Consider the following 15,470-nt stretch of genomic DNA (forward strand, 5'->3'; position numbering starts at 1 on the left):
GCATGGCAGATTTAAGTTAGGATGCTAAATTGCAACATTTTCATTTTTTGCTGCAGATAGAGGAAGAAGGTAAAAGAAGTGCTTCAGTTATTTGCAGGGCCATCAGAATTATATGGCAGGAAAAGACAAAATTATGTGGCAGGGTTGTCCAATTTATGTGGCAAGAAAAGTCCAGTTCTGAATTTACAATACCAATAGCTTTGACCCAAGCAAATACGAGACCTATTGTATTGAAAATGCTTTTTTTTGGAGGTTTTTAAAAGCCAATGTCCACTATTGGAGTGAAAAACCCCCAGGACATTGGTAGCATTCTCAGCAGGATTGTTTTTAGCAGAGGGGGTTTGGTGGGGGAGGGCGCATAAGTGCCTCCTAGGTAATTCTGGGCACAAGGCTATGCCCCCTCCTTGCACTGTGATTATGTTCTTAAGGTTGGCAGGTATGCATGTTCCAGGGCCAGACGAAGGCTGGGATGCTCTTCATATCTCCTGCCCTGCAGCAATAAACAAAATTTAGTATTTCCAGGTAAGCAATTATCAGATCCAGAATTTCAATCCCAATAATTACTGGTTCAAAAACACTCTGGATTGGAGGTATTTCACCCGACATTATCACTGGACAAACGTCTGTCACTTATAATGAGAGCCTGTAATCTACTGGAAAGAAATGTGGTGTGGTAGCAGCTCCTTCTGCTTGCTAGCAGTGATATTCAGACAAGTCCAAGGTCCAAGAATAAGGCAGCGGAGTTTCTAAGATGCAAGGTACACATACAGATGCATGTTGGCGGTTGCAGGTGGTGGACACCGACATTCACTTTTTGGGAGAATGACATGGTCTTCATCAACAGACTTTGACCCAGAAAAAGAGAGAGCAAGGTAAAAAAAGAGAGAAGAAAGGAGAAAGAAAAAGGTAGAAGCAGCATTAATGGGAGAAAGCAGGGGTATTACAAAAACCTGCAAGAACACAGCAAAGAGACTGGGTGTAGTGTGCTGGAACAAAGAAACATGAGATGGAATCAGCACCAACCACCCTGGTATTCATCACCCTCAGCATTTAGCAGCACCAAGAAAAGATTGGGCCGCTGAAATGGTATACATACTTTTTTTTTAATTGGATTACATTTTGTAACAAAAATAATCATACGTCCTCTGTTTTCGTGGTTATAAATTGTGCCAGAAAACAAAAGTTAAAAGGGTCCACATGTGGAGGTGACCAGGGCATTCTCATGGTCAGATATATTCTTGGATCGGTCAGTGTAGAATGGTTTAGCTCTTGTTTCATATATTGGGTGATGTTAAAACCGCGCATAAAGGGAGGCGGGGCCAAGCCAGGACCAGGTAGCAGGCTGACTACTGTGCTCCGACTCACCCAGCAACTTTACAGAATTACTCGGCTCAGTCAACCTGGGTGATGGCTCCCGAAGAGATCAGAGACACCCGCCGGCAGCAGCACTGACCGCGGTGGCACAGAAGATGAAAGGCACTGGATAACAAAGATGAGATCGGCAAAAATGACCTGTATGGAGTGAATGGCACCCATTTTCCCTATGGCCCAGAGCCACCCAAGGACCTCATGGCCTGTTTGAGATCAGACAGTGACATCATATCCGCCACCATGGTTAGTATTATGAATACGGTGCGTTTTCTCTCTTTGCGCCATGACGCAACTTTCAAAAGGTGCACTGGGTGCAAACAGGGACATATTAGAAATAGTGCAGTGCCCCAAGGCCAGCCGTAAACTCCCACTGCCTTGGGGGAAGCGCATTTAATTGCAATATGTACGAGCTGTTTAAAAGCTGGTCCGTATTTCACAGAGTAGGCGAGAGGTGAGCGGGGTGACTGCACCTGCCTGCAGGGGGTTGTCTGAGGAGTCCATTGGAACCCCTTTCTCCACTCCAGGGGGCTACCTTCATTAGGCGCACGGAAAGTGCACCACCATTTTTATGGCGCACCTTCAGTGAGCCTCCTAAAGGCATGTTTGCCTCTGCACCTGCATCCATAATATGGCGAGGACGCAGAGGCAAACTGATTCTCTCACTTGAAACATGGAGCAGCTTTTAAACAAGCTTGAATGTGCTTAACCCAAGACAGTGCAAGTTCACAGCTGCCCTGGGGCAACCACGCTCTATCTAATACAATGCACTGCCTCTGTTTGCTCCTGGTGCACCTTTGGAAAGGTGCACTATGGCAAAAACAGGGAAAGTCCCCATATTCACAATACGGCCCCAGGACTCACCAAGTACCCCAGTGGCAATCCATACAGCTCCTTCGCCAACCCACCCCCTACAGCCCCAGCAGTGTAGCGGTCAGAGGTGGATGACCATCCAGCATGACTGAGTCTGCTTCATGGCCTCACCACCCTAGGGCCTGTGAGCGGTACTCGTCATGAATGACAGCCTTGAGAGGAACCCTAGAAGCCATTGACTGCAAGGAAAGACATACATAGACATCAGTGCCGGGGATGCAAGGATACAAATGTGTGATATCCATCAAACTATCCAGCCTCTGACAATAGGTGAGCAGAGAAGGGAGCGCGAGCCTGGTCATCCCTTCCTGTTGTTGTTCCAGCACACCAAAGTCTACATACCACATTCTCGCTCCGACAGGGCTGCGCTAATGGTATCAGTTCCTCAGATTGGTGGTGGGGAGTGCTGAGAGGACCATAAAGGTATGTAATCAGTACCCCCATTATCAAAAATACAAGATTCAGGGGTATTAATCCAGCTAAAAAGATGAAGCCTTTGGCCAGATATTGCTATATAATTGTCAAGAGGGAGAAGACTGTTTTTAGTCACCTATTTTGATATGAATGGGAACTGACAAAATATACTGAACTCTTAGCAGCGGCAGTGTGCAATTACAACCCCTCGCCCTCACCCTGAGTGAATCAACTGATCTAGCTGCTACTCTCTGACAGGAAAAGGTGCCCAGATCTTTGACTCGAAATATTAGAACAACAAACTACCATATTGCTGCCTATGTGTCGTTCAGCCCGCTCCCTCCACCACCACCCAATAATCCTACAGATTTTTCTGTATAGCGAAATAAGGAGGGGCTGCAGTGGGGACTTGAATTACACTAAGGATTCATAGCACACCCTAACATTAGAGTGAGAGAATAAGACCAGGCTTCTACTATACTTGAAGAATTATTCCAAGTCCTGAATACAAACCTGCAAGTGGGGACTAAACTTCAGGATATACTGGATTACTAACAGAGTTGGGTGTACATCCTGCTAGGACCATTGAACACAAAAGGTGTGGGGGGGGAGGGACAGGTATATTTTAAGTGGCACCCCGTCCAGAAGAAATTGTGGTGGTTTGGTTTGCTGGGGATTCCCCTTTTATGGAAAAAGTGGTCTCACACTTAATTGTGTCATGCTTCATCATTGACCACCTCTCCCCACCCCAGTAGGGCAATGACAGCAGGGCAGACTCAACCTCTCAGTAGGCCTACACTAGATGGAGTTCTTAAATAAATGCTACTGGATAATTGTGGAATCCAGATCAGATAAAAATACCGACTACGGTAAATTCTACCTTTAATATTGGTGCCTGCAGGTATGGTTAAACATTTAGGGGGTCATTCCGACCCCGGCGGGCGGTGGGTGCCGCCCACCGGGCGGAGACCGCCAAAAGACCGTACCGCGGTCAAATGACAGCGGCGGTCATTTTGACTTTCCTGCTGGGCAGGCGGGCGACCGCCAAAAGGCCGCCCGCCCGCCCAGCGGGAAAGCCCCAGCAACGATGAAGCCGGCTCCGAATGGAGCCGGCGGAGTTGCTGGTGTGCGACGGGTGCAGTGGCACCCGTCGCGATTTTCAGTGTCTGCTGTGCAGACACTGAAATTCTTAATGGGGCCCCCAGGGGCCCCACGACACCCATTCCCGCCAGCCTCTTCCTGGCGGTTTAGGCTGGCGGAAGGGGGTCGGAATCCCCATGGCGGCGCTGCTTGCAGCGCCGCCGTGGAGGATTCCCTGGGGCAGGGGAAAACGCCGGTTTCCCTTTTCTGACCGCGGCTTTACCGCCGCGGTCAGAATTGCCCCTGAAGCACCGCCAGCCTGTTGGCGGTGCTTCCTCCGTCCCCGACCCTGGCGGTCCAGGACCGCCAGGGTCGGAATGACCCCCTTATTGATTGTGGCTGTGAGTATAATGACTCACCCCATCTTCGCAAAGCCAAAATGTTTCTGCCCTTACTCTGAGCCTGTTCTGGTCCGGGAGCACTCTTCAGGGCTTAGGATCCCTACTCGTGAGAGATAAAGTAACACCTTTTTTACAATGTGTACATAAAAAGATAATCATCTAGGCACCCTACATTTTAGGGCTTCAGGCTTCTTTTCGGGGATAGGGATGATGTGCTTTATTGTCAAACATTTGTCAAATAGAGTCACCTGACGGATAAAGCTCCCAGCTGCTTGTAGCTCCTACTGGGATACCATAAGCAACTCACTGAACTATGCTGAGGAAAAAAACAAAGTAAGAGCTGAGGAGAGATAAGACTGATCTTCTCTGTAGAGGATGTTCACCTCATTTCAAAACCTAAAACGTCCCGCCAATTACAGTCCTCAGAGGCTCTAGTGGTAAAGCTGAAACCTCATGCCAATAAAATGTCAGATATCAACATGGACATTTAACTCATACAATTGAACAATCAAAGCCTCCATAGACTCTGAAGAGGGAACAATACGAGTACAGCGTCTGAAGCTGATTGGTTGAGCGCAGATCTGGCCTCTTTCTAATTTAGAGTGTACACCACAGAGAAGAGATTACCTGACATTGAAAACCACATTGATACCACTAAAGACAGCCCGCACGTAGGTCAAGAAGTCTGGTGTATATGGAAACAGGAGTAGGCAGAAGAATGTCTGCTTTACCGGATGGCTTGGAATCCAGTGTCATGCTAATATTCTTGACCCCATTTATCCAAACTCGGACCAAACAAACACTTGGACTGCCATTGGAGTTCCAAAGGGCACACAGAATACAAATGAGAAGACAACCTGATCATAATACCACCCCAATGCCAATAATAGCACCATTCCTAAGACACCAACGGCCCGACAGTAATAGAGGCCAGAGGGAAACAAAATGGAACTTGTCTTAATGCATTTTTGTAGGAGCTGATTTCTTTCAAGGAACAGTCCTTGGACTTTACATCTCTTGCTTTTTAAATGATGTGCTTCTGACTTCTAGAACCTTGAATGATCATACTGACCATAGATGGGACACATAGAGAACTCACTGAGCCCAAAGACCTGGTACTTTTTTGGATACTCTAACACCATTGGCTATGGATGTTGCTCCTTCCACAAAAGCCCCACCTATGTGTCAGCCCAAAAAAACTTAGACAAGCACTGTGCCCATGAGCAATGGAAATAGACCATTAACCGATATCACAATATTGCGATGGAGATCGTAATGCCTTCTTGTAGGCTGGATAAAAGAACGGCACCAAACACAGTGTACATCCACTAAAGTGTGAAACCATGCCAGCTCTAACCTTGAAGCACGTCCACCCTTATTTTCTACTACCTACTCATTGGCTGTCCACTGTCATGGTGATGGAGAAGTGTCTTCACCATCACCTCCTACGTTTTTGCTCCAGGGATCCTGTAACTAGATGCATCAATGAGTTGGTTCTTCCTAATTGGCTGAGCTGTATCATGCTCATAGTAGCCTTGTGAGGTGGAGAGGCACGATGGGTTTGAGTCACCTGTCTGAAGGCAGCGTTTCACTTGATTTTTCCTACAGGTTTTATAACCCGCCTGTTACAATAAACACATTGCATGTATTCCACCTCTTTGCCCTACGACATTATGTATCTTTTTCTTTTTGCATCAATAGTGTTTTTTAACATACTTTATCTCATATCCACGAATGTTTCAAATGAGACTCAACCATACAAGTACACTGCATGGCTATTCTGCGATTAGTGCACAATGTCTCAGAGTAAACTGCTCAAGATAATTTCTCTCCATGATAAAGGAAAGAGGCACTGTTTCGAGCGAAAAAAGGTTGTATTCTACGTAGCAAACAAAAGAACAACATTGTCCTCTTAAAGGAAACACATTTGTCGCCCACTAACTCTGAAAAACTTAATGGGGATTTGGTGGGGCACGGGGTGGGCAGTAGCCTAGGGCAACCTCTATCCAACTCCTTAGGTGATTCAGACTGTTCAGGCTGTGCAATATCCTCCACAGGGGCTGTATGTTTTTGCCAGGATATAAACACTATACACAGTGGGGCCTATTTATTAAAGAGTTGAATTGCAATTGCGCTACACAACAGGGCACACAAACAAATCCACTTTGTCTGGCCTTGCCTGGCTGGCTTGATAAATATAGAATAATGCAACACAGCACAAATCACTGCATTATGTACTCTGCCCTGGGAAGGCGTTTCAGGAGTTGAGCATGGGTGTTACCATGTATCCACTCATTCTGCACCACACAAAGAATGAGGAAAATGCCTCAAAGGATTGTTTTTGTGCAGGAAGATGTCCCTTCCTGTATTAAAACAATCCTGCCTACAACGCAGACACCCTTGTACCATGCAAGGGTGCCTGCAGTGAAGCTAGGCAGCACGTTGTGCACCAGTACAGTGAAAAGAGAAGAATGCGCTGTATTATGTTAAATGCAGTGCCTTTCTGCCCTTTCCCTATCACGCAGTGCAGCAAGGTAATTGTGATGGGATGTTGAATTCCAAAAATGGGAATTTCTGATCACTCGCCTATATAAGTTTAACTTGAGTTAGGACACACAGTACTAAAGTCCAAAAGATGTAGGATGACTGTGTCCTAATACAGACGTGAAAATCACGCCTCCTAGACACTTGCAGCACTTACAGACATATCTTACATCCAGTGTGTACTTGTTTTTCTCCTTGCAGACCCTGTGGGCCGTGGCGTTGGCCACATTATGAGACTACATGAAGAAAAATTAAACTACACGTAAACCTAAAGTGAGGCAACACATGAGTGAAAAACTTGTGAGTAAAACATCAAGGCCCAGATTTAAGAGGGCCTACCGCCTCCTTGCACCACATTAGCATAATTTATTTTACGCTAATGTGGCCCAATGAGGCCAAAATCACTGAGCCAGATTTACAAAGTGGCGCAAAGTATGTATTGTACCACTTTGTAACCCCTTGCGCCACATTATGCCTGTGCCAGGAAAAATGTATGCAAGGGGGGTGTTCCCCCTTTAGGGGGGCTTAAAAATGGTGCAAAGAAATCTAAAAGATTTCTTTGCACCATTTTATGAGGCATTTTTAACACTTGCACAGAGCAAGCATTAAATGGGCCTCAATGTGCTTTGCAGGATTAGCGTTAACATTTTTGACAAAAATCCTGCAAAGCGCCGCACTAGTGTCAAATATTTTGACGCAAGTTCCCTAACTACCGCCATGGTGAGCCGTATATTAAATATGGCTCACACATGGTGGCATTAGGGAGGCGCTAAAGGGCGCAAGAAAAGTGGCGCTGTAGTGGGTGCAGCGCCACTTTTCTTAAATCAGGCCCCCAAAATCGTACAGCATTTTTGCGACAGATCTTGTATTTTGAACTAAATGCATTGTTTAAGAATATGCGCTATCCAGGTTACAAATGAAAGGGTGGAAGTCGGGCCCCTGTTAGCTGCAGGGCTTAAACAAAGGGAGGCAGACGCTGCAATACCTGGCTTAAAGAATGACTCAATGTTTTGGTCACGCACCTAGTAGACGTACCACAGGCCTTTACCCTGCTCATCTATTGGTATACAGTTCAGGAAGCCGAGACACCATTGCACCCGTGAACGCATTCCTCGCTACTACTGCACTGTCCACATTGTCGGAGGAAGGCAGACCTTTACTAGAAGAAGTCATGAAAGAAGACATTGAGCCTAGTGATTTCGGATTCATCCTACTGTTAGGTCCCGGATAACGATGATCTTCTCGGCGGGTTTTCAAGAAATACTAAAATGGCAATTGCAACGAAGGGGAAAGCTAGAAAATTACACCCCCCCTCACTTCGAAGCAAAGCTCTTATGGCACCAAGCAAACTAAGCAAGCCAACATGACCCTCACCTGAAGAGCTCTCTTGTCTCTTCCATCCAAGCATCTGTCCATTCATCCTTTACTTCAATCCACCTGATGATATCCACAATTTCACCTTTACATTCTGTCACCCATTCATTCTTTCCTCTATCATTCAGTCTTTCAGCATTCCGTCCGTCTGCCCATCCATTGCCAAAGCTATATGTCCATCTTCAAACCTATCATCAAACCAGCTATCTATCCATCCGTTCACCCTTTCAACCATCCACCCTTTTACTCATCCATTCATCCATCCTTTCAGTAATCCATCCATCCACCCTCTCACTCATCCATTTATTCATCCACCATTTCACTCCATTCACCCATCCCCCTTTCACTCATTCACTCATCAACCATTTCATTCATCCTTTCACTCTTCCACCCACCCATCCAATCATTTACCCTTTCACTCATCTCTCATCTATCCATGCTTTCACCCATCTGTCCCTCCATTCACTCTCACTTTCAGTCATCCATCCATTCTTTCAGTCACTCGTCCATCCACCCTTTCATCTATCCACCCACCAACCCTTTCACTCATTCATCCACTCTGTAACTTATCTATCCTTTCACTCATCCATCCAGATATCCATCTTTTCACTAATTCATCCATCCTTTCACTCATCCCTCCTTTCACCCATCCATCCACCCATCTTTTCACTCATCCATCCATCCTTTTGCTCATCTATCCATTCACCCTTTCACTCTATCCATCCTTTCACTCCATCCATCCTCTTTTTCATAAAATCCCATCCTTCCATCCATCCATCCACCCTCCCTTCCCATACCCCATCCATCCCTTCACTCACTCATTCATCCAACCACCCTCTCAACATCCATCCATCCAACCACCCTTTCACTCAGCCATTCATCCTTTCACTCACTCATCCAATCCTTCCATCCTTTTTCTCATCATCCATTCACCGTTTCACTCATCCATCCATCCACACGCTCCCTTTCACTCATCAATCCATTAGATCACTCGTCCATCCATCCTTCACTTTCACCGATTCATCCATTCTTTCACTTATCTATCCTTACATCCACCCTTTCACTCATTCATCCTTCCAGTCATCCATCTATAAATGCACTCACACATCCATCCACCCTTTCACTCACACATCCTCCCTTTCATTCACTCATTCACCTTTGTCTGACAAGGTGCAGACCAAAGAGGCCCATCAAGAACTCCAACTCAGCAGTAGCTGCTAAAGTTGGGGGTTCACAATGCCCCAGCTCCATCCTTTCACTCATCCATCCGTCCATCCTTTTGCACATCCATCTATAAACCCTTTCATTCCATCCATCCACCCTTTCACTCCGTCCATCCATCCACCCATTCAGGTATCCACCCTGTAGACCTTTTACCCATCCACTTTCCTTTCTATTCACTCATCCATTTTCACTTATCCATCCATCTACCATTTCATCCGTCCATCTACCTTTCCTTTCGCTAATCCATCCATTCTTTCACTCATCCATCCTTACATCCATCCTTTCACTCACTCATCCCTCTAAATATCTACTCATCCATCCTTTCCCTCACACACATGCCCATCTGTCATTTTCCTCACTCAAAACTTTCACTTTTTTATGTCTTTGTGAGCTGCAGACAGAAAAAGCCCATTAAGAACTTCCCCCCGTTGGAGCTTCTAAAGAGGGAGAGGGTTGAGACGTCCCTGATTCAACAGTACTTTACAATGTATTTAAGGATGCACATGAAACAGGGACTCTCAGGCCTGATTTTAAAAGGGTGAATATAACTTTACTTCCTCAACTGCATAAAGACCCCAACCTATGTCTAAGCTACCGGCCTATAGCTGTCTTCAAAGCAAACATAAGCATTCAAGCAAAAATATGAGCAAACTGTCTCAAAATAGTCATGCCAGAAATCAATCATGATGCTCAAGTTGGTTTTGTGACAGATAGAACATCTAGAAATCACTTCCATCTGTTGACCAGTAGTCCATTGCAGGTTAAAAATGACTCAGCCGATACACTAGCAATTTATTAAATAAAAGAAAACATTTATAGGACCAAAATGGGGCCACCTAATCAGGACCTTAGATTGGGCAGGGGGATCATGTCTGAGTCGTTCTGTATTAGAAGAAAAACAAGATCGGGGTGTTCATTGTCCAGTCTACTTTTCCTACTTGCATTAGAACCCAAGGCAACAGTGATAAGACAGTTGGATACTAAAAGGGAAATTGATACCACAGCTAACCAATCAACACTTACTTTATATGCAGCTGACATAATGCTTACAAGTGGTGTAACGAAACTTGAGGAGGCCCCCCTGCAAAGTACCTGGAGGGGGTTCCCTCTCCACCCCCGGACTCAGTCAGGGGCCTGCCTGTGCACAGAGTTCCGCACTGAGGAGGCGCCCTGGAGCTCGGGCCCCCCCACACCGTGCAAGCATTGCGCCACTTTGTAAATATGGTGCCGCATTTTTGGCCATCTAACGCCACATTAGCATAAAAGAAATGACGCTAATGTGTCGTTAGATGGCGCTAGGCCCTCTTAAATCTGGGCCTATGTATTTATTAACATATTTTCTGTCAGAAGACAAATAATATGATATACCTTGAGGGGAGCATCAATCTGGGGCTAAAGAATACTATGCAAGATAATATGCAACTCCTAAGTCAGTAAACAACTTTAGTCAATGGACAGAGCAACAGCTATCACTTTGAGGGACAGTGTAGGCAATCACCCCAGATTTACCAACCTATTACGTATGCTGCCTGTAATAACTATCCTAGCTACCATGCTGTGAACAATTACTCAAGACATAAAAGACTTTGGCCCTCATTATGACCGCCAGGGCCATGGTGGCGGTCTCACAGCTGACGGGCCGGCGGTGAAGACTGCCACATACTCATCTGTACCGCCAGGGCGGTCGGACAGCCGGGCCGGAGATTAGCCTCCCCGACCCCGCAGTCCACTGAAGACTGCCAGCGGTATCACAAGTCGACTTTCCACCAGGGTTCCCGTGGCGGTAGCTCTGCCATGGAAACCCTGGCGGGAAGGCTACCGGTGACAGGAAATTTCTTTTCTGTCACCGGCAGACGACTCCACCAATCCCAGTCCTGCCATCCCAATAACCTCTTACCCCCTTTCCATACCAGAGCCCTGCCACCCCCCTTTCCAGTACAGCACCCCACCCCCCCTTCCAGAACTGCACCCCACTTCCAGTACAGCAACCCCTCCCTCACCCTCCACCGCTCCTCCCTGCATGCACGTATCCCGCATACACTAATTCACCAACACTTACATACACACATTCACTCACATGCATCCACACATGCATTCATACTCGCATTCACTCACCCGCATCCATACATGCATTCACTCACACACGTCCATACTCGCATTCACACAAACATTCCAACACACACTCACTTCAACAATCGAACATGCATTCAAACACCCATACACACACACATTCAAACACCCATACACATGCGCATTCAAACACACATTCAAACACCCATACACATGCAGACAACACCCACTCACACATGCACACATAACATCCCCCACCCTCGTACCCCACCCTCCCCTGTTGGACGATCGACTTACCTTGTCCGGCGAAGAGGTCGTCTAGCAGGGAATGGGAAAAGGCACTTCCACCGCAGGACACCACCAGGCCGTACTGCAGGTCATAATACAGCTGGTGGAGTCCTTTTGGCAGGGCGGGCCGGTGGTGGAACCGCCCCTGCGCCTCTGACCACCAGCACGACTACTGGAGGATTTCCACCCAATTGTGGCACAAATACTTTAGTACTCATAATGTGTAGGTCGGAAGACCAGCACTAGCGGTCTTCTGGCGCCTGTGGCTTTGGCAGTCCTGAGAAAAGTCCGCCAAAGTCATAATGAGGGACTTTGTGTGGTTAGGTAAAAGACCTATACTCAAGTTATCAAAATTACATGCCTATCCAACATCAGGGTGAATGAGACTCCAAACTATGTTCTCTTATCACTTAGTACACCAACTTTAGTATCTTATTTGTTTGATAGCTCGATTAGCAGAGCTTTCAGTGTGAGCTAAGATTGAAAGAACTGGACAACATACATGAACTCAAATGTGTCTATAGTAACAGATCTACTCTTGATCAAGATAACCCCCTTCATTTAAGCTACACTACATGCCTGGGTTACCACTCACACATAATTAAAGTTACATCTCTATTTTTATAAAGTTGCATCTCTATGGCATAACCAGGGATACTTGTTGAGGGCCGATCCCTTAAATGGAGGTCCTGGATTGAATTAGATTCACTAAAACTTGACAAATTAGCCCAGGAGGGGGATATACAGTCTTTTGAAGATCCGAGCACTGAAATATTGAAGCACAAGCAAATCAATCACCACCTAACAGGTTTAATAAGGCACAACTCTTTTGTTCTGCAGGAATCTCTAATACTTTCTTATGTGGAACAATGGGTGGGTATAAGGAAACATCTGTGGTCTCTACAATATTTGTTGGACCTGGTCCTTTCTGCAGGATCATCCCCAGACTTCTTGCATTTTCCCTCCACTTTTTGCTGAATTCTTCTTTGTTGGCTTTAGGACTCTGGACAGTTTGCCACCGCTAAACACAATTGGCATATTTTACTTATAAGTCCCTAGTAAGGTGCCCGGGGTCTATAAATTAAATGTTACTAGTGGGCCTACAGCACTTATTGTGCCACCCACTCCATTAGCCCTTCCAACATATCTAAGTCCTGGCATTGCAGAGACTGTGAGTGCAGTTTTAAACTGCCATGTAGATCTGTCAATTTAACCCTCTTGCCAGGCCCAAACCTTCTTTTTAATACACACAATTCACCACTAATGTAGGTCCTAGATGGCCCAGAGGAAGAGTGCAGTGTATTTAAAAAGTAGGGCATGTACTTTTAAGTTTTACATGTCCTAGTAGTTAAAAACTCTTACAGTCGTTTTTCACTGCTGCAAGGCCTATCCTTCTATAGGATAACATTGAGATTGCCTTATTACATTTTATAAGTGTAATTGTCAAATGGGAAGAGATGGTACCCCAAAGGTTAGTGTCTCTGTGTTCGACCTGACATGCTGTGGCAGTGGTTCCCTAAACTCTTTTGTTTTTTTCCCCACTGTAAAGTACAATGTGAAGGTGCACACTTGCACAATGGCATTTTCCTATATATTGAGCCTGGCAAAACATACCAGGGTGAGCACTCTTGCACACTGGTATTTTTATATATACCAAGCCTGTCACAGCAGGCCTGTATGGGTGCATTTGCACCTTTTTGGAAATCCTAAACTTGTGTCTAGCCTGCCCATGCAGGCGTGTGTGCACCAGGGCACATGTGCCCAGGGAGTGCAGAATATACATGTGTATTCTCACTGCCCATGAAAGCTTCTTTGCCTATTGGTTAACATGGGAGGAAGTTTTTAATTAATCCTGGCTGCAATAGTGGATTGCTGTGGAGCAGCCTCATGATGTTTACCCCTTCTCATGGTAAAGATGGTTTTGACAATAGTACCCTAGAAATGCCACTTCTAGAAAATTGGCATTTCAATGTTCTAAATAATTTTTTGTGTGTCTTTAAATTCAGCTTCATTCCACTGGAAGCAGGGGTGAAGGGTAGCACATCTGTGCATTCCCTTGTGACAGCTATCAAACGTAGGCAACTGGAACGGCAGACCTCTGCCATTTGAAGGTCTGGTTGTATAGATTGGAGGGAACGATTCTGACTCTTGCCTTCTCAGATCCAGATCATGGTGCCACTAAAGATAAAAATCTGCATTCCTCAGCCCCATGGCAGACAGGACTGAAATTTAGGGGAGACATCTGTGGTTCAAAGGGGACCCCTTTGAACAACCCACAAATTTGAAGACAAACTTGAGTATAACTACGAGTACCCCACATCAGCAACAAAGAAATACACTAGCAGGGACATAGGACCGGTTACTGCTCGACTGTGTGGTGCACACTGCCATAGGAATCTGTTGTGCACAGAAGTATTTACAGTCCTTGGAAGTGATCCGCACACCTTTCCTGTATCGTGGCTGGCCAAGGCATATTGGCTGCTACTGTGTGGCACTCTGAAGTGTGCTCTCCAAGGGCTTGTTGACTTTCCCCCTGTTCTGTCAGGAGGTCTCATGGTCAACAAAGACCTCCTGCGAGGGACCTATTCCGTCTACTGGTGTCATCTGGAGAGCGGTGTCCTCCTCTGTGCCTACATTGTCGAATGAACTCCACCTGGTAGCAGCAGTGTGAGTGTACAATAAGTATTGTGCTTGGAGACCTGAATTGCTTGGTGTGGAGCATTCAGCATGCTACCTGCAATTGCAGAGTGTGACCCTTCATTGTGGGACCACTGCACAATCAATGTTTTGTTTCTTGTGAGCAGGTTCACTGGTTGCAGGACCCCGCGTGGACCACTTTTGTCAAGTGCATCACAAATTTTCTTGTGCGACACCGGACTGCATGCTCATTGTGTGTGGTGCCCAGTTAATAGGCTGCAACCCTCGGAGGTGGGGGTACATCCAGAGCAGTGCTGCATTCTACCTCTTGTGGCACCGCTGAACTTGCATGTTTGTGTGTGACCGGATTGTCTGATGCGACTCAAGTCATCTCGCAGCAGACGTTGTGCCTCATTCCAGGGAGGTACAGAATTGGAATTCTTTGTATGTGACTGGCTTGTCTGTTGTGACTCAAGTCATCATGCACCAGAAATTGTGCCTCATTCCAGTGAGGTGAAGAATTGCATTTCCTTGTGTGTGACCAGATTATCTGGTGCAACTCAAGTCATTGTGCAGCAGGCGTGGTGCCTCATTCCGGGGAGATACTGCATTGGAAAACTCTTTCAATGTGATCAAACTGTCTGGGGTGACTCAAGTCATCACGCCCCAGACATGTGCCTCCTTCCTGGGTGCGGATTTGGTTACTATTTGGGTATTGGAGTGCCTGGCAGGGTGATGCTGTGACTACTGTGTGGCCCCAGTGACCCTACCTCTGTGCTTTGGAAACCTCAGAGTGAACCTCCCGATTGGTGCCCAAATGTCTATATGTTAACTGCTCAGCTGTTATCTCTGTCTTCCCCCCACCTTGTCCTCGGGATCCTGAGAAGTGTGTCTTTGGCCACGAGCGGTCTGGTATCGGGGGAAAGGTTGCTTCATCTCCAACTCATGGGGGACGGGAAGGGAGGAAAAGGTTGGCAGGTGGAGGGTGGTTTGGGGCCCCTGGTGTCTGCAAACACAGTGTCATTCACCAGCCGGATATCAGGGCACCACATCAGGATGCTAGTAGCAAGTGTCTGCAAGAGTGTGTGTATGAGCATCCTGATATCCGTGGCATCGCGTAGCGGAGTGGGGGTGAATGATAAAACAACACAGTGGTGTTGCCGTACACGTTATTTCTTGTCAGAGGCCTCCCACAGT

This window comes from Pleurodeles waltl, chromosome 6 (assembly GCF_031143425.1).
Source record: "Pleurodeles waltl isolate 20211129_DDA chromosome 6, aPleWal1.hap1.20221129, whole genome shotgun sequence".
In the NCBI taxonomy this organism is placed as follows: Eukaryota; Metazoa; Chordata; class Amphibia; order Caudata; family Salamandridae; genus Pleurodeles; species Pleurodeles waltl.